This window comes from Procambarus clarkii, unplaced genomic scaffold (assembly GCF_040958095.1).
Source record: "Procambarus clarkii isolate CNS0578487 unplaced genomic scaffold, FALCON_Pclarkii_2.0 HiC_scaffold_103, whole genome shotgun sequence".
Classification (NCBI taxonomy): domain Eukaryota; kingdom Metazoa; phylum Arthropoda; class Malacostraca; order Decapoda; family Cambaridae; genus Procambarus; species Procambarus clarkii.
The window spans coordinates 3,919,294-3,944,207 of record NW_027189136.1 but is presented as its reverse complement, the minus strand read 5'-3'; the positions used below and the strand labels follow the sequence as shown (position 1 = coordinate 3,944,207).

At 43.6% G+C, this 24,914-nt stretch overlaps 1 non-coding gene across 1 annotated transcript; it reads left to right on the top strand.

Annotated features, from left to right (window-relative positions):
- The first annotated feature begins 3,484 nt into the window (after window positions 1-3,484).
- On the top strand, window positions 3,485-3,603 carry LOC123752061 (5S ribosomal RNA). Its single transcript, XR_011226252.1, has one exon. It is a non-coding gene; the product is annotated as a 5S ribosomal RNA (ribosomal RNA).
- Window positions 3,604-24,914: the final 21,311 nt, after the last annotated feature.

The following is a 24,914-nucleotide window of genomic DNA, read 5'->3' as shown; positions in this document are numbered from 1 at the left end:
AGGCCAGGCGTCAGTGGGGAAGGAGGGCAGCCATTGTTTATACGAGACCAGAGGCTCACACGGGAGCAAATTCAGCTCCTGTTAAATTTACTTGGACGTAGTGTTATGGAAACCAAAGGTGTACCATTGTCAACACGCTGTCTACAAATTCAAGTTAAGTGTCTATCCGAAACCCGTTTATCATTCATTTATGGCCATTAATGTCAGGATATAGGGTGACCCGGTTAGATCACGTGGAAGCCTCAAAATAAAGGTAATTAAGCCAGGTCTTCAATGTTCCATGTACAGTTTTCTCTGATAACTTGTCATATATAGGATTCTGGCTTCACAGCTAGCGCACTTTTGACAGGTCAAGACGAGGATGGAAGACTTTGTGCACCAGTTACTGGGTGATATGGAAGCTACCTCAAAGAGGATAATTTGGTGTCTACACCCTAGTTATACCTGGTGGACTAGCCTGCTGTACTATAAGATAAGGAACCTCTTCAATGTTTAATAATGTGTAGTTAATACTGTAGTTTGATTGGCTGCATATATATTAATTTAATAACCCCCCCCCCTAATGTGTAGAGGATCGATTTGTGAGATTATGAGATTATTGCAGAAATACAGTCCACTTAACATTATACAAATTGCTATCGAAGTATATAAATTAACGTAAATATAAATTCATATAAATTAAATTCATATAAATCTCACAGGTCGGTTCCCACAATAGTGACCAGAAACCTAATGTGACCTTAGTAAGCATTCGTAGGCCTAACATCTATGGTCTTAGGCCTAATTTCAGGATGTGTATATTCTTTACCAGACTTGGAAAAATTTTGGTTTAGGTTCTTGTCTTGTGCGTCAGTTCCTCTACAAAATTATCAATACAGACTATATGTACATTTTGTGGGAGGAAAAGAATATATGTTGTTGTTGTACATTCCGTCCACAGTACCACCGTAGCTGTGGGTACTGTAATTGCTGGATGACAGGTTGTCATTCGTGGCTGACAGGTCGTCATTTGTGGATGAGATGTTGGCATTTGAAGATCATTTATACTTTTTTAGCGAGTTATCTTTTTTAACACATAAAAATGAAGGCAACTGCAGAAATTCTATTGGCCCATACGAGGCAGTTTCTATTTATATCCACCGAATCTCATTCATATATATATCTAGCCTACGCTTGAAACAATCAAGGGATCCTATTTCTATTGTGTTACGTGGTATATGGTTCCACAAATCAACAACCCTGTTACTGAACCAATATTTACGCAAATCTTTCCTAAATCTAAACTCATCCAATTTGTACCCATTGTTTCGTAGATATAAATACTTCTTGTGTTTGTCCTGTGTTGATAATTTTAATTCCCTATTAATATCCTCTTTGTTATATGTCCATTCATCCACTGGTACACTCTATCATGTCACCCCTAATTCTTAGCCTTTCTAGAGCATGTAATTTAACCTTTGTCAATCTTGCTTCATATGACAGGTTTCAAATTTGGGGGATTAACTTTGTCATCCTGTGCGGGACGTATTCTAGTGAATTTATAACTATTCTATAGTACGGCGACCAAAACTGAACTGCATAATCTAAATGGGGCCTAACCAGAGCAAGATATAGCTGAAGAACCACACCAGGTGTCTTGTTACTAACGCTTCGATTGATAAATTACAATGTGACACATATATGTGACACAAATATTCCATTAAATATTATTGTGGGCACCATTAGTTAGGAAATAAAGTTAGCTAGATGAGGAAGTTGTGGAACCCACCCCAATCCACTATTTTACAGAATATATAATGGTATAATAGGAGGTGAGTAGTAGTTTGGGTGTCATTGATTATACAACCTTCAGGTTGAAAAGTTGGGGTCCAGGAGATGAAGCACGATCCCGCAGGCACAAATTGGTGGGTAAATATAGCCGTCTACAAATAGGTCAGTAAACGCACACACGCCCGAAGGGAGCCCAGAGGTAATTACCGCCCCGTACATGTATGTGTCAGGCCGTGTACACCAGTGTTCTCTCACACGGCCGTGTACACCAGTGTTCCCTCACACGGCCGTGTACACCAGTGTTCCCTCACACGACCGTGTACACCAGTGTCCCCTCACACGACCGTGTACACCAGTGTCCCCTCACACGACCGTGTACACCAGTGTTCCCTCACACGACCGTGTACACCAGTGTTCCCTCACACGGCCGTGTACACCAGTGTTCCCTCACACGACCGTGTACACCAGTGTCCCCTCACACGGCCGTGTACACCAGTGTCCCCTCACACGGCCGTGTACACCAGTGTCCCCTCACACGGCCGTGTACACCAGTGTCCCCTCACACGACCGTGTACACCAGTGTCCCCTCACACGGCCGTGTACACCAGTGTCCCCTCACACGGCCGTGTACACCAGTGTTCCCTCACACGGCCGTGTACACCAGTGTCCCCTCACACGGCCGTGTACACCAGTGTCCCCTCACACGGCCGTGTACACCAGTGTTCCCTCACACGGCCGTGTACACCAGTGTCCCCTCACACGGCCGTGTACACCAGTGTTCCCTCACACGGCCGTGTACACCAGTGTCCCCTCACACGGCCGTGTACACCAGTGTCCCCTCACACGACCGTGTACACCAGTGTCCCCTCACACGGCCGTGTACACCAGTGTCCCCTCACACGGCCGTGTACACCAGTGTCCCCTCACACGGCCGTGTACACCAGTGTCCCCTCACACGGCCGTGTACACCAGTGTTCCCTCACACGGCCGTGTACACCAGTGTCCCCTCACACGGCCGTGTACACCAGTGTTCCCTCACACGGCCGTGTACACCAGTGTCCCCTCACACGGCCGTGTACACCAGTGTCCCCTCACACGACCGTGTACACCAGTGTCCCCTCACACGGCCGTGTACACCAGTGTCCCCTCACACGGCCGTGTACACCAGTGTCCCCTCACACGGCCGTGTACACCAGTGTCCCCTCACACGGCCGTGTACACCAGTGTCCCCTCACACGGCCGTGTACACCAGTGTTCCCTCACACGGCCGTGTACACCAGTGTCCCCTCACACGGCCGTGTACACCAGTGTCCCCTCACACGGCCGTGTACACCAGTGTTCCCTCACACGGCCGTGTACACCAGTGTTCCCTCACACGGCCGTGTACACCAGGGCCAGCGTGGCTCTGAATGACACTGCGGCACTGCCAGCATTAATGATTATAACAACAGTGATACACAACCCTTCACAACACTAAACCAACAGTGATACACAACCCTTCACAACACTATAGCAACAGTGATACACAACCCTTCACAACACTATAGCAACAGTGATACACAACCCTTCACAACACTATAGCAACAGTGATACACAACCCTTCACAACACTATAACAACAGTGATACACAACCCTTCACAACACTATAGTAATAGACGAATGTATTCTAGGAAGGTAAAGCCGCCATACATCATAAGTCTTCAGTCGTGGTATGGCCGTTGGCAATACCACGTTGAGAACACCGCTTCTCGTCCGATCAGCGAAGTTAAGCAACGTTGGGTTTGGTTAGTACTTTGATGGGTGACCGCCTGGGTACACCAAATGCTGTTGGCATTAATGTTTAGGAGGCCTGGTCAACGACCGGGCCGCGGGGACGCTAAGCCCCGGAAGCACCTCAAGGTAACCTCAAGGTGGCCAGAATAATTAGGACAACTTAGAGCCACTAGCAGGACACAGAGACATGGAGACCAAAACTGACTGAAGCAGCAACGAAAACTTTCTCCGCCAACATGTCAGGGCAGGTTACATGTAAATCCTCCTCCCTCTCATTCATGGGCCTACCCAATCTTCCTCCCTCTCATCCATGTGCCTACCCAATCTTCCTCCCTCTCATCCAAGTGCCTACCCAATCCTCCTCCCTCTCATCCATGTGCCTACCCAATCTTCCTTCCTCTCATCCGTGTGCCTACCCAATCCTCCTCCCTCTCATCCAAGTGCATACCCAATCTTCCTCCCTCTCATCCATGTGCCTACCCAATCTTCCTCCCTCTCATCCATGTGTCTACCCAATCTTCCTCCCTCTCATCCATGTGCCTACCCAATCTTCCTCCCTCTCATCCATGTGTCTACCCAATCTTCCTCCCTCTCATCCATGTGCCTACCCAATCTTCCTCCCTCTCATCCATGTGTCTACCCAATCTTCCTCCCTCTCATCCATGTGCCTACCCAATCTTCCTTCCTCTCATCGGTGTGCCTACCCAATCCTCCTCTCTTTCATCCATGTGCCTCCCCAATCCTCCACCCTCTCATCCATGTGCCTACCCAATCCTCCTCCCTCTCATCCATGTGCCTACCCAATCCTTCTCCATCTCATCCATAATGAGAAAATCAGAATGAAGGTAACTGCAGAAGGCCTAATGGCCCATATGAGGCAGCTCGAAGGCACCCAGTCTCATTTATATGTCTATATAGTCTATATAGACATATATATTCATATATAGTCTATATAACCTAACTGCTATTTTCCTGTGGATTCCTTTTGGGATATTTAACCTTTCTAATTTGGTTGCCTGAAGATACCATGTTGCAGAGGGCGAACCTTCAGCTATTCTCTGGTATAGGTAGGCTTTGTTGAGGTGTGAGAGTTTTTTGGTGATGATGTTTTTTATGTTCTCTAGGCTGGTGTTACGGACCCGAGTCCAGCGTCGGAGCATGGAGCAGTGACGACAACGCCATCTGTGAGTCCGCTCCCGAAACCCACTCCAAATGGACGACGCCATCTAGTGGTGACAGGATAGGCCAGCAATAAGTGTTGGATTCCTGTCCTAGTCAGCTCGTGACATAGCCGCTGCTGACCTCTGGTGAGGTGGCGCTTGGACGGTGAACGCCATCTATGGAGTGAAGAGGTGGACGTTTCTGTCTAAGCTAGTAAGTGATGTTTCCTAGTGGCCCCAGGTAGTATCCCCAGTACTGATGACGTGTCTGGTTTCAGAGTCGACCTGGGACTGTTGATGGATCAGTCTACCCAAGGCAGCCAAGGTCTCTTCACCAGTCTGCTTTGAAGAAGCTGCGAGTCACCCCCCCGGATGAACTCTGTTGAGAGTATAATAGCCTGCCTGAGGAGTGGCAGTGTTGGGAATCGCCTTATCCGGGGTTGGCTGGTGGAGGAGACCACCCACTGGAGTGCTGTATGAGGAGAGTGACCAGCGAGTCACACGAGGTTCCTGGCTAGGGTTCGCAACCCTAAGTATTGGTCGTGGAGCAGTACCGATCAGCTCCGCCTATACAGCGGAGCTGATCGGTACCTGCCAGCTACAGGCTGGATTGTGGTTGAAGGCTTCCACGACGAAGCACCCAGTGGGACTATAATTTGGCTGGCCTGTGGCCAGGGTAGATTCGGAGTAGTCGGCGTGGATTCATCGTGGGCCACGGAAGAAGGAACCAGGGCTACCCAGAGTGAGCGTCGTTGAGCATCCAATGTCTTTGGAGGAAGACGCAACTGTATATATTTTTGTGTAGTAATAATCCCCGCGTGCGACTGTTATTTATTTATATATGGTGGTGAAAAATATATCAGAAAACTGGAATACTTGTATCCCTCCCCCTTTAATTTAACTTGCATTACGGAACACACCCCTTGAAAGCCTCTACTAACTTGGGGCCGGATTCCCAAACTCTACTACCATCAGAGAAGAACCCGGTTGCGTCCCAGTAGGGCCGTAACAGCTGGGTTGAATTGTTTTATGTATCACTGGATGACGAATTGCCAATTTAGCAATTTCATCAGCTTTCTCATTTAATGGGATTCCAACATGAGATGGGATACAGTTTAAGGTTATGTTGAGTCCTTTGCCTTTAGCGACTGCTCCAAGACACAAAATGGATGTAATTATTTCCCAGTTATCCTTCCACTGTTTTTGTCCTAGTATTTGAAGTGCAGCTTTTGAGTCTGTGTGTATGATTGCATTTTGAGTGTTTTGTGCAATCACATATGCGAATGCCTGTTGTATGGCAAACAGCTCAGTTTGGGTTGATGATACTAGTCCTCCCAGTCTCCAATATGCCTGTACGCTGGTCGTGCAAAGAGCAGCGCCAGCACTCTCATTTTCTGTGTCAACCGATCCGTCTGTGAAGATGTGGGTGGCTCCAGCTACTGCAATTTATACATTTGCTTTTCTATTATGCACCTTAGGATTGTTGGATCATAGGCAGCCTTTTTCATTGGGAGACTTTCTATTACTTTTTTGAAAGTTGGCTCTTCCCACGGTGCGGAAGGAGTGTAATTTGGGTGTGGTTGATCACCCTCTCGATCAAGAATCATGCTTTTTAAATGTAATCTGTTTAGGACTTTTCCTGCTCTTGCAGCCCAAGAGTTTCCATTGTTTTGGCCTAGTCCAACCACCAAGGCCTCCTGTACTGGGATTGGATCAGAAGAAATAATTATCTTACTGATAATTGTAGCTGTCCTATGTGATATTCTTTCTTGTAGAGAGGGCAAACCCGTCTCCAGTCTAAGAGTTTCAGGCCTGGTCCATATGGGGGATCCCGGTGTGGCTCTCATAGCATTGTTTTGGGCAACTTCAAGCTTTTTCCACTGTTGGTGTGATAGATTTGTGAGTGCAGGTGCGGCATAACCGATCACTGATCTGACTGCCTGTACATAGTATGTGCAAAGGAATTGCAGATTGGCTCCTCCAGAGAGGGAGGTTAGCGACCTGAGGATTGCCGTCCGGGCCGCAGTTTGCTTTCTCAAGTAAGTGACCTCAGCATTAAAATTCATGTGTGTGTCCTGGATTATTCCTAGATACTGATAAGTGTCCACCCATTCAATTGGTTGACCCTGTACTGTGAGTTGGATGTTGGGCTTCGCTATTTTTATGGGCATGGCCTTTGACTTTGAGGGGTTGAGTTTGATCCCAATCTGTTTTGCCTCTTTACTGATGCAGTCTAAGCATTTGGGTGCAAGGCGCGCCGCATCCCTTCCTTTTATGATGATGACAAAATCGTCCGCGTAGTTTAGCAGCCTGCAGTGATGTGGGAGTTTCAACCTCATTATTCTTTCCATTAAACAGTTGAAGAGAAGAGGGCTGAGAATACCTCCTTGCAGTGTACCATTTTCATGTCTTTTGTACTCAGAGACTGTGCCATGAAGTTTTACTCTTGCTTCTCTGTTTATGAGACAGTTTTTGGTCCAGGAGAGCAGGTTGCCTCTGACCTCTTTGTCAATGAGGCAGCAGAGAATAGCTGGGGCGCTAGCCAGTTCAAAGGCTTTTTCGAGGTCCAGGAATATCAGCATTCCTGGTCTGTCATTCAAGTGGGCTAACAGAGTTGTAATACATTCCACTGTGCCAACCCCTCTTCTATAGGCATACATATCATGGTGCAGTTTAGGCATTTTCCACTCCAGTCTGTTGAGTGCCATTCTGTCAGCCGTCTTGGCTGCACAGCTTTGGAGACAGATGGGCCTGGGATTAGCTGGATCTTTGGGTTTTGGGATAGGCACTATGTCTGCTCTATTCCAAGCTGAAGGTCTAGTTTGAGAAGTCCAGGCTAAATTAATTAACCTTAGGTATGCAGCACCTCCCTCTGGGCCGAGGTTTCTAATAATTTTATAGGTTATTTTGTCGGCTCCAGGGGATGTATCCTTGGAGTTTTTCTTAGCCCGATTGAGCTCATCCAGTGTGAAGGGGGCATTAGTGTCAGAGACTTCTTCACATGCTGTGCCACCTTTCTTCCTCTAGTCCGGTCTGTACTGCTAATACATCTGGTGGAAGTTGATTGCTGGCTGCTCTCTCTGCAAACCTGGTTGCCAGTACTTCGGCTTCCTGTTGAGGATCCTTGGGGTGTGGGGCTTTAGGTGTTTTATTCCCTTTGGCCCGGTGGATTTGCTGCCACATCTCTCCGAGAGAGGTGTGTTTATTCAGGTGTGAACACCATTCCAGCCACTTTTGTTCTTTTATTAGTCTGGTCTCTCGATGCACATGTGTTACGAATCTTACTAGGATTCTGCCATTACTCTTGATTCTCATATTACTTTATTGTCTTGTTCTTTAATATAGCATCTAGTTGTATGATATAAGATTTTGTATGTTATATATATATATATATATATATATATATATATTATAGCATGCAGTAGTGTGCCTGAGTTACATTATATTGTGTGAGGCTTTTGGTGTTAATTTCTCATGTAGTTTCTCCGTGTGGGCGGTTGACCATATTTGGATATGGCCAGTGTGGGAACATTGTTGTCAATCGAGTGTTTATAGTAGTACATTGAGTTATGCCCATATTTGGTTTCTGTATTATTGTATGGAATGTTGTACCAGTGTTTACTACTCTTTAGTTTAACAATGTTTTGAATATTAGTGCTGCGTTTTATTATTAGATTTTCCACAATGTTTTGTGTGGACGGTTAGTTGATTTTTTGGTAGACGCTTGGCCTGTGGTCCAAGGCGTGGGCAGAAGCGTGGCGGCTGCTGTCGAGAGGAGACATGCTTTAAGTTAAGTCATTGGTCACTGTTAATTTAGCCCATATAAATGTTAATTATCTGGTTAGATGATATTGTATATATCTCTCTAATTAATCCATGTCTTAGTGATAGTGCTCATGTCTCAATAAGGAGGTTATTCTATGATTTGCATGCTGAAGAATATTTCTGGTTATTATTTATACATTAAGTGTTGATATGTTTGTCCCCCTTAGCATAAATATATTGTTCTCCATTTTATGCAGTGATGTATATTTACCCCTAGACAGTTGTTGGCAAGGCCGATTTATTATCTTTTTATTGCACTGCGGGGAGAAGAACCTTATTTAGTCTCAAGGGTGGTAACAAATGAGGGCCTGTGTCCGGGAGAATAAGCCTTAATTCCCTGTAATGTTGTTCAATTAACAGTGCTAATTATTAATAGCAATTGCCTTCCTAGGTACTCTGTGATTATCTAGTGACACCTAATCAAGCCTGTGAAATTATCTGTTCAATCTGAGCTGCTGTGAAAACTTCTCAACGCTTCACGATTTGAGGTAAGTGTTTAGCTTGTGCCAGGGGCCAAGCATAATTTTCAGTGTTGTTTCAAGTGTAAGTTGTGATTATTGAGCCAACCATGGAGGATCAGGTTGCTGCGCTGGTAGATCAGCCAAATTTTGGTAAAATTAAAGACTTAAAGAAGTCTGGTTTGTTATTGCTGGCTGATAAATTGAACATAGCAGTTTCCAGTAAAATGTTGAAAGCTCAAGTGTTAAGAGTGATTGTCACACACTTGGTGGAGGAGGAGAGACTTGAAGAAGAGTGTTTGGGAGAGTTAGAAGAAGTCAAGTGACAGGGTGGCAATCTTAAAGTTGGAGTTGGAGACTCAATTAGAATTGGCTAGGCTGGAAGCAGACAAGCAGAGGTTGGAAGTAGACAAGCAGAGGTTGGCAGCAGACAAGCAGAGGTTGGAGTTGCAGAACCAGACCAAACACCTTGAGTTGGAGGCTCAGTTAAGACTAGCAGAGCAACAAACTAAACAAACCGAGCAGCAGACTAGACAATTAGAAGTTCAGCAGAGTATTGCTGAAAATAATAACAGGTTAGAACAGCAGAGAATTGCAGCAGGGCAAGGTAACACTAGTAATAATCCAGAGAGTACAAATAGTTCTTCCAAGTACAGTAAACATGTAGAATTACCTAAGTTTAATGAAGAAGATCCAGAAATATTTTTCTTGCACTTTAAGAAACTAGCAGTCAGCATGAACTGGCCTGTCGATCAATGGGTTAGCATATTACAAGGACAATTTAAGGGTAAAGCTCAAGAGGTATTTGCATCTTTGCCGGCTGAGAATTCTTTCGATTTTAAATTTGTTCAGCAGAGTATTTTGAATGCTTACCAGCAGATCCCAGAGGCACATAGAATCAAATTCAGAAGTTTAAAAAGAGCACATGACCAGACTATTTCTGACTTTGTAAGAGTAAAATTAAATCACTTTGACAGATGGATTAAAGCACTTAATATTACAGAGTTTGAGACTTTAAGAGACCTCATAGTAACTGAGGAAGTAGTGGGATGTCTACCAGAGAAATTAGCTTTATTTATGGCTGAAAATAAACAAACCACTGATCTTATCAAATTAGCCAAGCTAGCTGATGAACATGAACTACTTACTAAAGTACCTTTCAGAGCACCAATTAACCATTTTAATGCTAAAACTAATCATTATGCTCATAAAAATCATGTTTTCCAGACTCGACCAGCTACTTCACCTTCTCCCCTTAACCCTTCTCCTGTAAAGCCTAAATCTGAGGAACAGACAGGGTTGTCAACCTCAAGTAATGTAGTGATTAAGCCTGCAGTGGGTTCGGCTGTTCCGACCACTAGCAGGTATTGCACGCATTGCAGGAGAAGAGGTCATGTGTTCCTGTGTGGTCATGTGGTCATGTGTGAGGTCATAAATTCCTGTTATGCTTTGCACCCAGAGTTAAGACCAACTGGTCTCATTTATTGTAGAGGTGTGCAAAATAAATTTACTAATAAACATGTAACTGTAAACCCCAATTGGGTGAAACAGTATTCTCCATATATGTCTTCAGGAGAAGTTTTGTGTGTTAATGGGAAATGGAAGCCAGTGGTTCTTCTTCGTGATACTGGTGCTTCCCAAACCTTAATTTCTGCCAGTATACTCTCTAATGTTGAAAAGAGAGATACTAGGAAGTCTGTAGTTCTTCAGAGTGTTGCAGGATGTAAAACTGTACCTCTGATAGATGTTACTTTAAGATCCACCATTACTCCAAGTGTATGCACTGTGGGTGTTAGTACCCAGTTGCCCATCCCAGGTGTGGATGTTATATTGGGAAATGATGTGGCCATAAATCATGTTGTGGGTAAGATTGATCCCCGTTTGTGTAAACAGCCAGTTGCAGACCATGTTTATTCTGCCTGTGCTGAAGTTAGTTCTATGAATGAACCTGTTGTAGAAGATGGTTTTGCCCATTCTACCTGTGCTGATGTCAGTACTAATATAAATCCAGTTGTCAGTTCTGATGTTGTTACTCAAGCATTTGTTCCAGTAACCAGTACCCCTTCAGTGGAGAAGTGGGATGTGGTTGTTCCAGATTCCTGTGTGGCCGATTTAGTTGTTGAGAGTAAGCCTGATACTATGACTCTGCTTTATTCCAATAAATTGGGAAAGGATGTCCATGTACCATTGTCTTGCCCGCTCACTACGAACGTTGTGCCAGGAGTTGAGAGAAACTTAAAAGCCACGACTCTATTGTATTCCAGCCAAGTGAATGGTTTAGGACAAGATGTCGGGTTGGCAGAAGTATTCCCGCTCACTCCAAGTTTAGAATCAGTTGTCGAGAGTAAGTCTGTTGTAGAGGCCCCGCCTCACCCTAGTCAAGGTGATATAATAGGGGAGGAGGTCAAACTACCTGTTACTTGCCCGCTCGTTTCAGATTCCCTTAATTTATGTGCATTGAGTAGAACTGACCCTAAGATTTCAGAGAGAAGCAAGGAGACAGTCTGTACTGTAGATCCAGTTTTGGAGAGTGTGGGAAAGCAGCCAGAGGATCAGCTTCTGTTGAGTAGATGGAGACCTATTGAGCCTCCCTCTTCAGTTGTCTGTGAGGATGTGACCCAGCTTGGTAGTGATATTATTGATTGTGAGCAGACAGTACTCCAAGCAGCTCCAGAAATCATGGGAGGAAATTTTGGTAAAACAATTGAGAGTGGTAAAGTAGCATTTGGATCTAAGTTGCGGAGTTGTGATTCTTATTCCATGTAGAGTAAGTATTTCTCATTGTGTACATTGAGTCAGAGTGTGTGTAGGATGTTGAAATCTACTTTTATTCTGCAGGAGCCATTTTCTTGTGAAGTAATGGACTGTGGGACATCTTTGTCCAGCCTTGTGGTTGAGCAGAGAGAGTTTACTCAAGTAGGTTGTGCAACCAGTAGTTCTGAGGAAGTGGTGAGTTATACTAGAGCAGTATCTCTATATTCAGGTCCAGTTAATTTTGATGCACGAGTGATAAAAGTGTATGTTCCACTCAAGTGTGGTGTTGACTTTCAGAGTCATATTGTGGGTGAAGGATTAAATCATACTGGGGAGCAGATGTTTGAGGCTCCAGGTGTGTATTTCAAGTTGGGGGATAAGGTTATCCTACCTAGTGTTAATCATTGTGAAGGGTTTCAGATTGTCCTTGGGTGTTTCTCAGGTAATCTGCTGTGCATCTTCAAGATGTTAAGACCCTTAAACCTCTTGGTTGATTGTTTGTCATCAGACGTAAATCACTTGGGAAGTGATGGTGAGGGTTGTCAAGTTTTCGGCATGTTTTACTTAGTCTTTTGGAAGACTAGAAGGTTGATGATAGTGTGTGTTGTGTTCAAGTTCACCATCAGGAGGTGTGAACTTGTCTTGAGAGTTATGATTGAGATATGGTGCCTAGGCATATGCCTGTTTTCTTTCACTGATCGTTATGACAGAGTTATGAGGAAATTGATTTCTGTGTTCCTTATGGATCATCTGAGTCAGTTCGATCAGGTAGTCTTTGCACTTATCTTGGGTTGTATTTCTTGGTTTGAAGGTCAAAGGTTTGCTAAGTCGGTGTCTTGTGTTTCGGAAGGTTCTATGAATGGGAAAGTTTTATACATAATTGTGAGGTTTAATGCTAATTTCTCTAATTTTAGTATCCATTGGGCGAGAGTATGTGTTCCACAGAGGATCAAGAGGGATGAAGAGCAGATGTCTGTGTCAGAGCATACCCAGGAGAAGTCCCAAATCTACTCAACATCCAGTCAGCTTCAATTAAGCAGTTCAGCTCCAGAAAAAGGGAGTAATGGGAAAGGGAGTCTGTCTTGGAAAATGTCACCATATAGAAAATGGATCAATTGGAAATATGGGACTGATCTCAGAGAAATAGTAGCAACAGATAGAAAGATAAATTGCCGTGATAACTGTGTGAAAGCAGCTACCTTTCTTGACAATTCTAATAATGATAATGTTGTAGATAAGAGTGTGAAATATGATCTGAAGCTAAGTGATATAAATGAGACAGTACCCTGGAGAGATAAATTTGCATACTCCAGTGAAACCTATGTAGTGTTTCTATTCATAAGATGTATGAAATTTTTGTATTTTTTTTACTGTGTGAGATTTCATTGCTTTGCACTTGAATTTTAGTCGAAGCATTTTCATGTTTTATTTTCATGTTATCTTACATGTTATATTTCATGCAGTCAAAAAAATGAAATCAACCTTCAGTTAATTTCATTTTTTTTCTTAGGGGACGGGAGGGATGTTACGAATCTTACTAGGATTCTGCCATTACTCTTGATTCTCATATTACTTTATTGTCTTGTTCTTTAATATAGCATCTAGTTGTATGATATAAGATTTTGTATGTTATATATATATATATATATATTATAGCATGCAGTAGTGTGCCTGAGTTACATTATATTGTGTGAGGCTTTTGGTGTTAATTTCTCATGTAGTTTATCCGTGTGGGCGGTTGACCATATTTGGATATGGCCAGTGTGGGAACATTGTTGTCAATCGAGTGTTTATAGTAGTACATTGAGTTATGCCCATATTTGGTTTCTGTATTATTGTATGGAATGTTGTACCAGTGTTTACTACTCTTTAGTTTAACAATGTTTTGAATATTAGTGCTGCGTTTTATTATTAGATTTTCCACAATGTTTTGTGTGGACGGTTAGTTGATTTTTTGGTAGACGCTTGGCCTGCGGTCCAAGGCGTGGGCAGAAGCGTGGCGGCTGCTGTCGAGAGGAGACATGCTTTAAGTTAAGTCATTGGTCACTGTTAATTTAGCCCATATAAATGTTAAATATCTGGTTAGATGATATTGTATATATCTCTCTAATTAATCCATGTCTTAGTGATAGTGCTCATGTCTCAATAAGGAGGTTATTCTATGATTTGCATGCTGAAGAATATTTCTGGTTATTATTTATACATTAAGTGTTGATATGTTTGTCCCCCTTAGCATATATATATTGTTCTCCATTTTATGCAGTGATGTATATTTACCCCTAGACAGTTGTTGGCAAGGCCGATTTATTATCTTTTTATTGCACTGCGGGGAGAAGAACCTTATTTAGTCTCAAGGGTGGTAACAACATGTTCCTTGACCTCACAAAGTAAGGTCTTGTTGCGGTCACTTGGCTGCTTTTTGTATATCTTTCTTGTTCTTTTGAGTCTATGGTTGAGTTCTTTGACATGTTCGCAATAGTACCAATGATCTTTATGGTGTCCGGTGGACTGTTTTTCAGTGGGATTCAGTGGTTGGCTGCACTCTGAATCGCTTTGACAAATTCTTGTTCTGCCTGATTAATGTCTTCAGGAAGATCATAGTTTCTATGCCATTCTGAAATGAGGTTTTGAAATCAGTCCCAGTTTGCTAAAGCAAAGTTGCAGGCTTCAGATGGAGGCGGAGGTGGGGTGGGTAGGTCTAACTTTAGATCAATTTGGACCCATAGTGGTCGCTTGTGAGTGTGGGCTCAACTGACCATGTTGCTGCATCTCTTAGGGAGGCTGAAACGAAGGTTAGGTCTAATCTGCCTTCTTGGATGTGGGTAGGTTCATTCTTGTTTAGGATTTGTATTTCTGGAAGCTGGTCCAGTAGATGTGCAATGTGAGTGCCGGCCTCATTTGTTGTGTACGAGCCCAGTGCCAATCGATGATGGGCATTAAAATCTCCACAAATGATTGTGTTTGTTGTTGTCGCGTGTCGAAATAACACAGAGAGATCCATTTCGGCATGTGGAGACCTGTACACATTGAACACTTCAAGTTTGTCGTGTCTTAGCTCAATGGTGACTCCCATTACCTCTGTCCCTGCTCCACAATTGGGTGGGCTGGTTATGGACTTGGAGATCAGGTCACATTTTACATAGATTGCACATCCCCTGGATTGCCCATTGATCCATGGAAGGAAGAAGCCTCGATTGCCTGAGATTTTAGGTTCTAATTCGGCTCGAAGCAAGCTCTCCTGTAGTATCAGGATGTCTATGCCCTTGGTTGCTGCTATGCATTGCAAGTGTTGCAATTTAGTGCGCAGTCCTTGCGCATTCCATTGCAGGATCTTTAGACCTCTAGGTTCTTGGAATTTGCTGATAATTCCGTGGTATCCATGGAGTCTGATGAACACGCCATAGAAGTTGCAATTGGTGTATAGGTTCTTAGTGGACCTAGAATTGACTCATCAATGTTGCTTTCCGACGAGCTGGACTCTATCGGATTTTGAGGGGCGTGTCTCCTGCCCTGCTGTCTTGAAGGTGAGGATATTACATTTTCGAATTTCTTGAGCTTGTGCTCAATTGTCTTCCGAGTCTCTGTGGTTTGCTTGATACCATGTGATGACAGCAGACTTTCGATCAATTAGGTGACCAAATTTTTGAGCATTGGCCAGAGAGCGTCCAGTTTTGTGGGAGCACTATTTAATGCTGTGCAGGTTTGGGGCCTAGTAGCTTTTAGACCCTTCTCGGTGGTAACTTTGACACTGAAATTGTTACTATTATGGTAATGCAGTGTGCACACTGGGGTAACGCTCCCAGTGTGCTTACTGGATGAAATGGGAGGCCGACTGCTTTGAACATGATTCTTGTGTTCTCCATCTTTCTTTTTGTCCTGTACTGTCTTCTCACCCTTCACCATGGCCGATGGTGAAGGGCCGTGTGCCCCCTCTACCTGAATGGGTAGACCCCTCGCGGTTTTAGTGGGCATGGGAGCTGGTATTAGTTTTGGTGGCGGCTTCGGCTCTGCTGTAGGCGTGGTGAGGTTCGTTTGAAGCCTTTAGAGCCTTTCAGGGCATTTCAAGTTCCAGGCGTGATGTGCCTTGGAGCTATTTGGGCACTTTACCTGAACAGGGTGGTTTGCCTTGTATTTATCAATGCATATTTTTGTGTTGTAACACTGTAAAAGGTGTTTGGTTTAGTTGTATTTAAAATACATAGAGACTCAGGAGTCACAGACAGGGATTTGAGAAGGCGCCAGTTTGTCCACCGGAAAGTCAAACCTCTAAGCGTTAATGACCTCAAGTGACCTGAGGTCAGATCATGCGAATTTCACCTTGCTTCTGCTAATCTTATAATTGGAGCCTGGTAGCCTTCAAACATGCCGACGTTTAAGGAGTGGCTTGGTAGAGTGCCTGCGGCTATCTACTTGTGGGCGGAGTTAGTTACTAGGTTCCCCAATATATACTCGGAGAACTATCGATTCGAGAGCGTTAACGAGACAGAGAAGAACAGCAGCCAGCAGAGGAGAGAAGACGGCCTAGCAGGGAGGCTGTCGGCCGGCAGGGCGGGACAGTCTCTGTCAACTACAGACCCCCCCCCCCTCTCAATCCAGCTATAGGCAGACACTTGGTGAGTTGAGCATTAAGGTGACTTGGTCGTGTTTACATATGTTGTGTGATGATCAGGGGCAGTCAAGTTGTAGGGTTCTCAAATTCCTGGGTGATGACTCATTTTGCATATTAAACTGGAACATTTGAATTGCTTAAATTATGATAGTTATCATGTGAAATATAATTGAATTTATTATTTAAATTGCCTTTACTTGGTTCCCTAGAGTTTTTGAGTTGAGGTGAGAAAGCCTCTGTGGTTACTGGTTTCATGATATTAATGAGTACATGTTTGGAGTTGATACATGGTAATAACATCTTTTGAGAATATTGTGATACAGACAAGTTCCATTCCTTGTCTTGTATGTAATGATCATGAATGGATGGTGGCAGCATTTCGTCTTCTACTATCTACTCTTCTACTTCTACTATCTACTCTTCTACTTCTACCTATCTATTCCTCTCCCTCCACCCCTCTCCGTACTTTCCCTTTCAGCTAATGACCCTCCTCGCTCCTCCCACCTCTCTACCTCTCCCACCCCAAACCCTCACTAATTACTTCACTATTCTTCTCTTTCCTTTCGTGTCTCTTATACGTTTGTGACAGTGAAATGTATTCTAGAGTTCTCTCTAGAGTTTCGGGTTCCATGATGAGGTTGCCGTAGGAACTCTGGAGGTGCTCTAGAATAGTTAGCTAACTGGGGACGGGATAACGGACTAGAGAGAGCTGTTTCCCCTGGCCTCGTTAGTTAACTGGGGGGTGGAATAATGGACAAGAGAGAGCTATTTCCCCCACCCCCCGTTACAGTGTCTGGTTGCAGACTCCGCACCTCACTGGGCGTTGGCAGCCATCTTTGAGATGCCCAAATCTCTGACATCTAAAGCATCTTAGGGGTTCTGGGGTGTAAGGCCTGTGTTGGAACACGCCCCAGATTCCAAGGTCAAGTTTCTCCGGGATCCGTCCTCTTACTGTGAGAAGGACTTGTCGGGTTTCCTGTTTTGTGGTTCGTACTTGGCATCTCTCTGCTGACACCACATAGTTCAGCTTTTCGAGATGGCCAAGGGCCATATGCAAGGGATAGTGGAGGACAATGATTTTTCGTATTTTATCCTCTGGTTTCAGTTCCTCACATTTTGTGTAATTTTTCAGAATCATAGCGGCCGACTCGTCTATAGGCCTTAGAATATATTCTCCTCTGAGATTTGGTTTTGCTCTGATCTGGAGCTGGGGGTACTCTTTTTCGAGGCAACTACAGTAGCGTAGGAAGACTTACCTTCGGTGTGCTGCACCTTGAAGAATGGCAGTGTAGATTTAGTCTGAGGCGCTGGGAGAGCTGGAGAAGCTGGAGTGATTATAGGGCGATGGGTCGTCATGGAGTGGCTTGTCCTGTTAGCCTTATTCACATGATGCCACTCGCTGTCACTTTCAGAACTTGTATCCAGTATCGATGGTCTTTTCCTACACTGAGCAGCATTGCTGGATCGATTACAATTTAATTGGAATTCCATGATGAAATTCAAATGCTCATTTGTGGAGTGGTCTGGTGAGTGAAGGTGATGCTCTGTGCTACTAGAGACAAAGTCAGCGTGCAGTTGGCTAACAATTGGCTCTCTGTCAACCATATGTAATAAATCAATAGAGTCAGGCAGAGTGCCAGAGTTTTGGAAAGTTGCTAATGTGGTACCAGTTTTTAAGAAAGGAGATAGATCACTTGCATCTAACTATCGACTAATTAGCCTAACGTCTATTGTGGGAAAGTTACTCGAATCTATAATAGCAAATAAAATTCGTCTTCATCTTGAAAAACATAAATTAATAATTGAGTCGCAACACGGTTTTATAAATGGCCATTCATGTTTAACAAATTTGTTATCTTTTTATTCTAGCATTGTTTGAGGCAGTTGATAGTGGTAAGGATTGTGATGTTGTGTACCTTGACTTTAGCAAAGCTTTTGATACAGTGCCACATGAAAGACTGATTAAAAAGAGAGTCTCATGGTATTGGGGGTGCTATATTAAGCTGGATTAGGGCATGGCTATACCAAAGGAAACAGAGAGTTAGTATAAATGGAGTCAAGTCAGAGTGGGAAAATGTTGTAAGTGGGGTGCCTCAGGGCTCTGTCCTGGGTCCTCTGTTGTTTATAATATATATAAATGATTTAGATTCAGGTTTGAGTAGCAACATTTGCAAATTTGCCGATGATACGAAAATCGGTAAGGAAATTAATTCGGAGGAGGACTCACTGTCACATCAAGTTGATCTAGATAGGGTTTTGAAATGGTCGAAGGATTGGCAGATGCAGTTTAATGCTGATAAATGTAATGTTCTGAGGTTAGGTAATGATGATAGGGTTACAAGATACGAGCTAGATGGTGTTGAGATTGCGAAGTCGAATTGCGAAAGGGATCTGGGAGTTATGATTAGTAAGAATTTAAAACAAAAGGATCAATGCATAAATGTTCGTAATAAGGCAAATCGGACACTTGGATTTATTAACCGCAGCGTTAGTAACAAGACACCTGGTGTGGTTCTCAAGCTATATCTTGCTCTAGTTAGGCCCCATTTAGATTATGCAGTTCAGCTTTGGTCGCCATATTATTGAATGGATATAAATTCACTTGAACGTGTCCAGCGTAGGATGACTAAGTTAATTCCCCAAATTAGAAATCTTTCATATGAAGAAAGATTAACAAAGCTTAAGCTGCATTCACTGGAAAGGCGAAGAGTTAGGGGTGACATGATAGAGGTTTACAAGTGGGTGAATGGACATAACAAAGGGGATATTAATAGGGTATTAAAAGTATCAACACAAGACAGAACACGAAACAATGGGTATAAATTGGATAAGTTTAGATTTAGGAACGACTTGGGTAAATACTGGTTCAGTAACAGGGTTGTTGATTTGTGGAACCAATTGCCGCGTAACATTGTGGAGGTGGGGTCCCTCGATTGTTTCAAGCGCGGGTTGGACATGTATATGAGTGGGATTGGGTGGTTATAAATAGGAGCTGCCTCGTATGGGCCAATAGGCCTTCTGCAGTTGCCTTTGTTCTTATGTTCTTATGTTCTTGGGTTGGCTAATCATGGGTGAATTGTGAATGTTGATGTTTCCTAAATACAAACTTATCCAATATATACCCATTGTTTCGTGTTCTGTCTTGTGTTGAAATTTTTAATACCCAATTAACACTTTCGCGCTCTCGGCGCTCAAAAAAAATCTATACCCCAGATGCTTTCGGCACTTCGCGCGCCTACGCGGTAAGACCGAAAAAGTGTACACTCTTTTGACTGTCCTGACAATAATTAAAGGCGCACGTATTTAAATTTGGTATCACTGTGTTCGCAATGAAATTGTCTATAAGAGCATACTTATAAAATGCCGCCCAAGCATAAGGAGTATCAACACCAAATAAAAAACTATGCAGATCACTCGCCGAGAGCGCCAAACAGCAACAAAATGTTTCCACTCTCTTAATGGTTGCGAAGCCTACAGTTGTCCTACATCGCTAATTTTGGTATCATTGGAATCGCAATAAAATTCTCTACACGGACATATGCATATGAATGTTTAATATAGGTAATTGCCCACCCGCAAGAGTGTGTGAAGTGGAGAGTAGTTAGCCGCGAGCGCACTGGCGAAAACACAGGGGGGAAATCATGCTTGGAAAGTTTATACATTTATACGTTTCCTGACCCTACTTTTCTATGTACGTATTTCTTTTTTATACCAATGTGTTCGCAATAAAATTTTCTATAAGATGAAATGTATAACATTTGTACAAAGCATGTGTAAGAGAAGCGCCAAATATATAACCACGTCGCTCAATATGCGTTCGCGGCAGAAACGAACGCATTGTTTTCGTTCGTTTGATGTTTGTCATGTTTATACTTGTTGAAACATTTTATAATTGGTATGACAGTGATCGCAGTAAAATTCCCTACACAGACATATACATAACACATACAAATATTTCCCACGTGTTGGATATATCAACGGCTAAAGGGAACCCACTGCCACACGGCCGCCACACCCAGAGCCACACCCCCAAACATACTTTGTGTTTTTTTTTTTTTACTCATAGAAGTTTATGTGATATAATATTCATTCTGGTACCAAAAAATTCGCAAATAAATTCTCTACAAAACGTATATAATATAATATAACTTCTTATAGATGATAAAAAATTCCAAATAGGTGTACTTACCCTGTCTATGTTGATTGAAGATCAACAGTTGAGCATTTTTTCTTCACTCCACCATCTTCAGGCTTCTGATCCTGAAGTTGCTCATCTGATGTTTCTTAGGTGGAGTGAAGCTGTTGCCGGTGGTTATTTTTCTCCACCCAAAATATCTTTCTTCGGTGGTACCTTGTGTAGCAAGGCGCAGCGCACAGTGCCACATCACAAGTTTTACATCCATATATCACGTCCCTCCTTTCGCCAGACTTGAAACAAACACGGCATCTTCTTTTTTTAGCCAAGTGCACGAGTTCATGCGTCAACTTGTAGTTGAGACGTTGTTCTGAATCTATAATTCTTGTATTTCTTGGATGCACTGGAGGAATATTGTCTTCTACAGGAACCACCAAACTTGTAGTAGAATCTTCTATGAAATCAGAAACATCAAGTGGTTCTATGTCCTCAATGTCCATTTCAGAATTTGTGGTTGATGAGTGGGCTTGAGGTGTTGAGGTGAACAGAGGACGCCTCGCACCAGATGGGCCGGGTGTTGAAACTGCCGTGTCAGCAGGAGGAGCTGCGCTGGCATCTATGTCGGGAACATGTGGTATACCACGTGACCGGGTAGGCCGAGATGCCATGTGTTCGGTGAGGGAGAACGGGAATTTCATGGAGAACAATCTGAGAGTATCCCCCATCCATTTCGGTTAAAAAATGGAATTTATAGAAATATTTTTTCGATTGACGAGAAAAGTAGGCAGTTATGCGGAATCGTAAGAAAAACCAGTGACGAGTTATCTCTAATCGAAAGCGCGAAAGTGTTAATATCCCCCCTGTTATGTCCATTCATCCACTTGTAAACCTCTATCATGTCACCCCCTAATTCTTCGCCTTTCCAGTGAATGTAATTTAGGCTTTATCTATCTTTCTTCGTATGACAAGTTTATAATTTGCGAAATTAACTTTGTTATCCTACGCCGGATGCATTCTTTTGAATTTATATCCATTCTATAGTACGACGACCAAAACTGAACTGCATAATCTAAATGGGGCCTAACCAGAGCAAGATATAGCTGAAGAACAACACCAGGTGTCTTGTTACTTATGCTTCGATTAATAAATCCCAATGTCCTTCCTATTTGCCTTATTACAAACGTATATGCATTGATTTTTTGGTTTTAAATTCTTACTAATCATATCTCCCAGATCCCTTTCGCAATCCGAATTCGCAATCTCAACACCTTGTAGCTCGTATTTTGTAACTCTATCATCATTACCTAGCCTCAAAACCTTAAATTTGTCAGCATTAAACTGCATCTGTCAATCTTTTGGTCATTTCAAAACCCTATTTAGATCGTCTTGAAGTGATAGTGAGACTTCTTCCGTGTTTATTGCTCTCCCTATTTTTGTATCATCGGCAAATTTGCAAATATTGCTGTTCAAACCTGAATCTAAATCATTTATAGATATAATATTATAATACTACGTTCCTGTGCTTTGCTTAAAATATTTTTAAATAAGTTATACTTAAATCCACATCGAAATCCCTGTTTACGTCAGCCATCACTGGGTTCACGTCTCGCTCCAAGACCGCCCCCCCCCCCTCTCATGCCCAAGACTTTTCAATCTATTTCACTCAAAAAATTCTTAGGCCGTTAAAATCGCTTTTCGAAAAACTGGCACTTTAACAAAAATTTCCTCTACAAATCTATTCCATTCTATGCTAAATCTGATTTCTTTGTGATCACTGTTCCCTAGCTCACTCCCTATTTCGATGTCATAAATTTGGGTTAGTTAACACTAAGTTTAAAATATTATTTTCATGCGTTGATCCTTAGATGTGTTGCTTAAGGAAGCAATTGTTAATTAATTCTAGAAAATCTTCTGCTTCATTATTCTCTGTTTTGTTAATCAAGTTCATTCCACTAAAATAAAAGTCACCCATGACGCATATGCTGTTTGACCTAGATGCTCTGAATATTACATCCCATAAATGCTTTGTTTCCATCTTGTCTAAGTTTGGTGGACTGTATATAACTTCTATTATAAGATTTTTACCTTTTTCGTATAATTCTGGCCAAACAGTTTCCGTGAGTGGCTCTGTTTTGATTCCTTCTTTGAGATTACAATTTAAATTTTCCCATGACATATACGGCTCCTTAAGGTATACCCTTCTCGTCTAATATATATATATATATATATATATATATATATATATATATATATATATATATATATATATATATATATATATATATATATATATATATATATATATATATATATATATATATATATCTATGAAAAATAGTTTAAATTCGTTAATTTGATTTTCAGTTAATTGTTCTCTATTTTCTACATTCATCCACGTATCGGTAAGTGCAATAATATCTATTGTTTCTGTGTAGACAAGAGCATTTAAATCGTTTATTTTGTTTCTTAGACTCCTACTGTTAGTGTAATATACCCTAAGTGTATTATTATTATTTTGAGGCCCAGGTGACACACAGGTGGCACGGACACTGGTATATGACACACAGGTGGCACGGACACTGGTATATGACACACAGGTGGCACGGACACTGGTATATGACACACAGGTGGCACGGACACTGGTATATGACACTCAGGAGATTGGGGGTGTAGGTGACATTGGCACAAGACACACAGGACACACACGACACACAGGACACACGGACACACAGGACACACAGGACACACACGACACACAGGACACACGGACACACAAGACACACAGGACACACAGGACACACAAGACACACAGGACACACACGACACACAGGACACACGGACACACAAGACACACAGGACACACAGGACACACACGACACACGGACACACAAGACACACAGGACACACAGGACACACAGGACACACAAGACACACAGGACACACACGACACACAGGACACACACGACACACAGGACACACAGGACACACAGGACACACGGACACACAAGACACACAGGACACACAGGACACACGGACACACAGGACACACACGACACACAGGACACACACGACACACATGACACACACGACATACGGACACACAGGACACACAAGACACACAGGACACACGGACACACAAGACACACAGGACACACAAGACACACAGGACACACAGGACACACGGACACACAGGACACACACGACACACAAGACACACAGGACACACAGGACACACAGGACACACGGACACACAGGACACACAAGACACACAAGACACACAGGACACACAAGACACACAAGACACACAGGACACACGAACACACAGGACACACAGGACACACGGACACACAGGACACACGGACACACAGGACACACAAGACACACAAGACACACAGGACACACGGACACACAGGGCACACAGGACACACAGGACACACAGACACACAGGACACACACGACACACACGACACACAGGACACACGGACACACAGGACACACAGGACACACGGACACACAGGACACACGGACACACAGGACACACGGACACACAGGACACACAGGACACACAGGACACACAGGACACACGGACACACAGGACACACGGACACACAGGACACACAGGACACACAGGACACACAGGACACACGGACACACAGGACACACAGGACACACAGGACACACAAGACACACAGGACACACAAGACACACAAGACACACAGGACACACAAGACACACAGGACACACAGGACACACAGGACACACAGGACACACGGACACACAGGACACACAGGACACACAGGACACACGGACACAGGACACACGGACACACAGGACACACAGGACACACGGACACACAGGACACACGGACACACAGGACACACAGGACACACAGGACACACGGACACACGGACACACAGGACACACAGGACACACAGGACACACGGACACACAGGACACACGGACACACAGGACACACGGACACACGGACACACAGGACACACGGACACACAGGACACACGGACACACAGGACACACGGACACACAGGACACACGGACACACAGGACACACAGGACACACAGGACACACGGACACACAGGACACACAGGACACACGGACACACAGGACACACAGGACACACGGACACACAGGACACACGGACACACAGGACACACGACACACAGGACACACAGGACACACGGACACACAGGACACACGGACACACAGGACACACGGACACACAGGACACACAGGACACACGGACACACAGGACACACGGACACACAGGACACACAGGACACACAGGACACACGGACACACAGGACACACAGGACACACGGACACACAGGACACACTGACACACAGGACACACGGGCACACAGGACACACAGGACACACAGGACACACGGACACACAGGACACACGGACACAC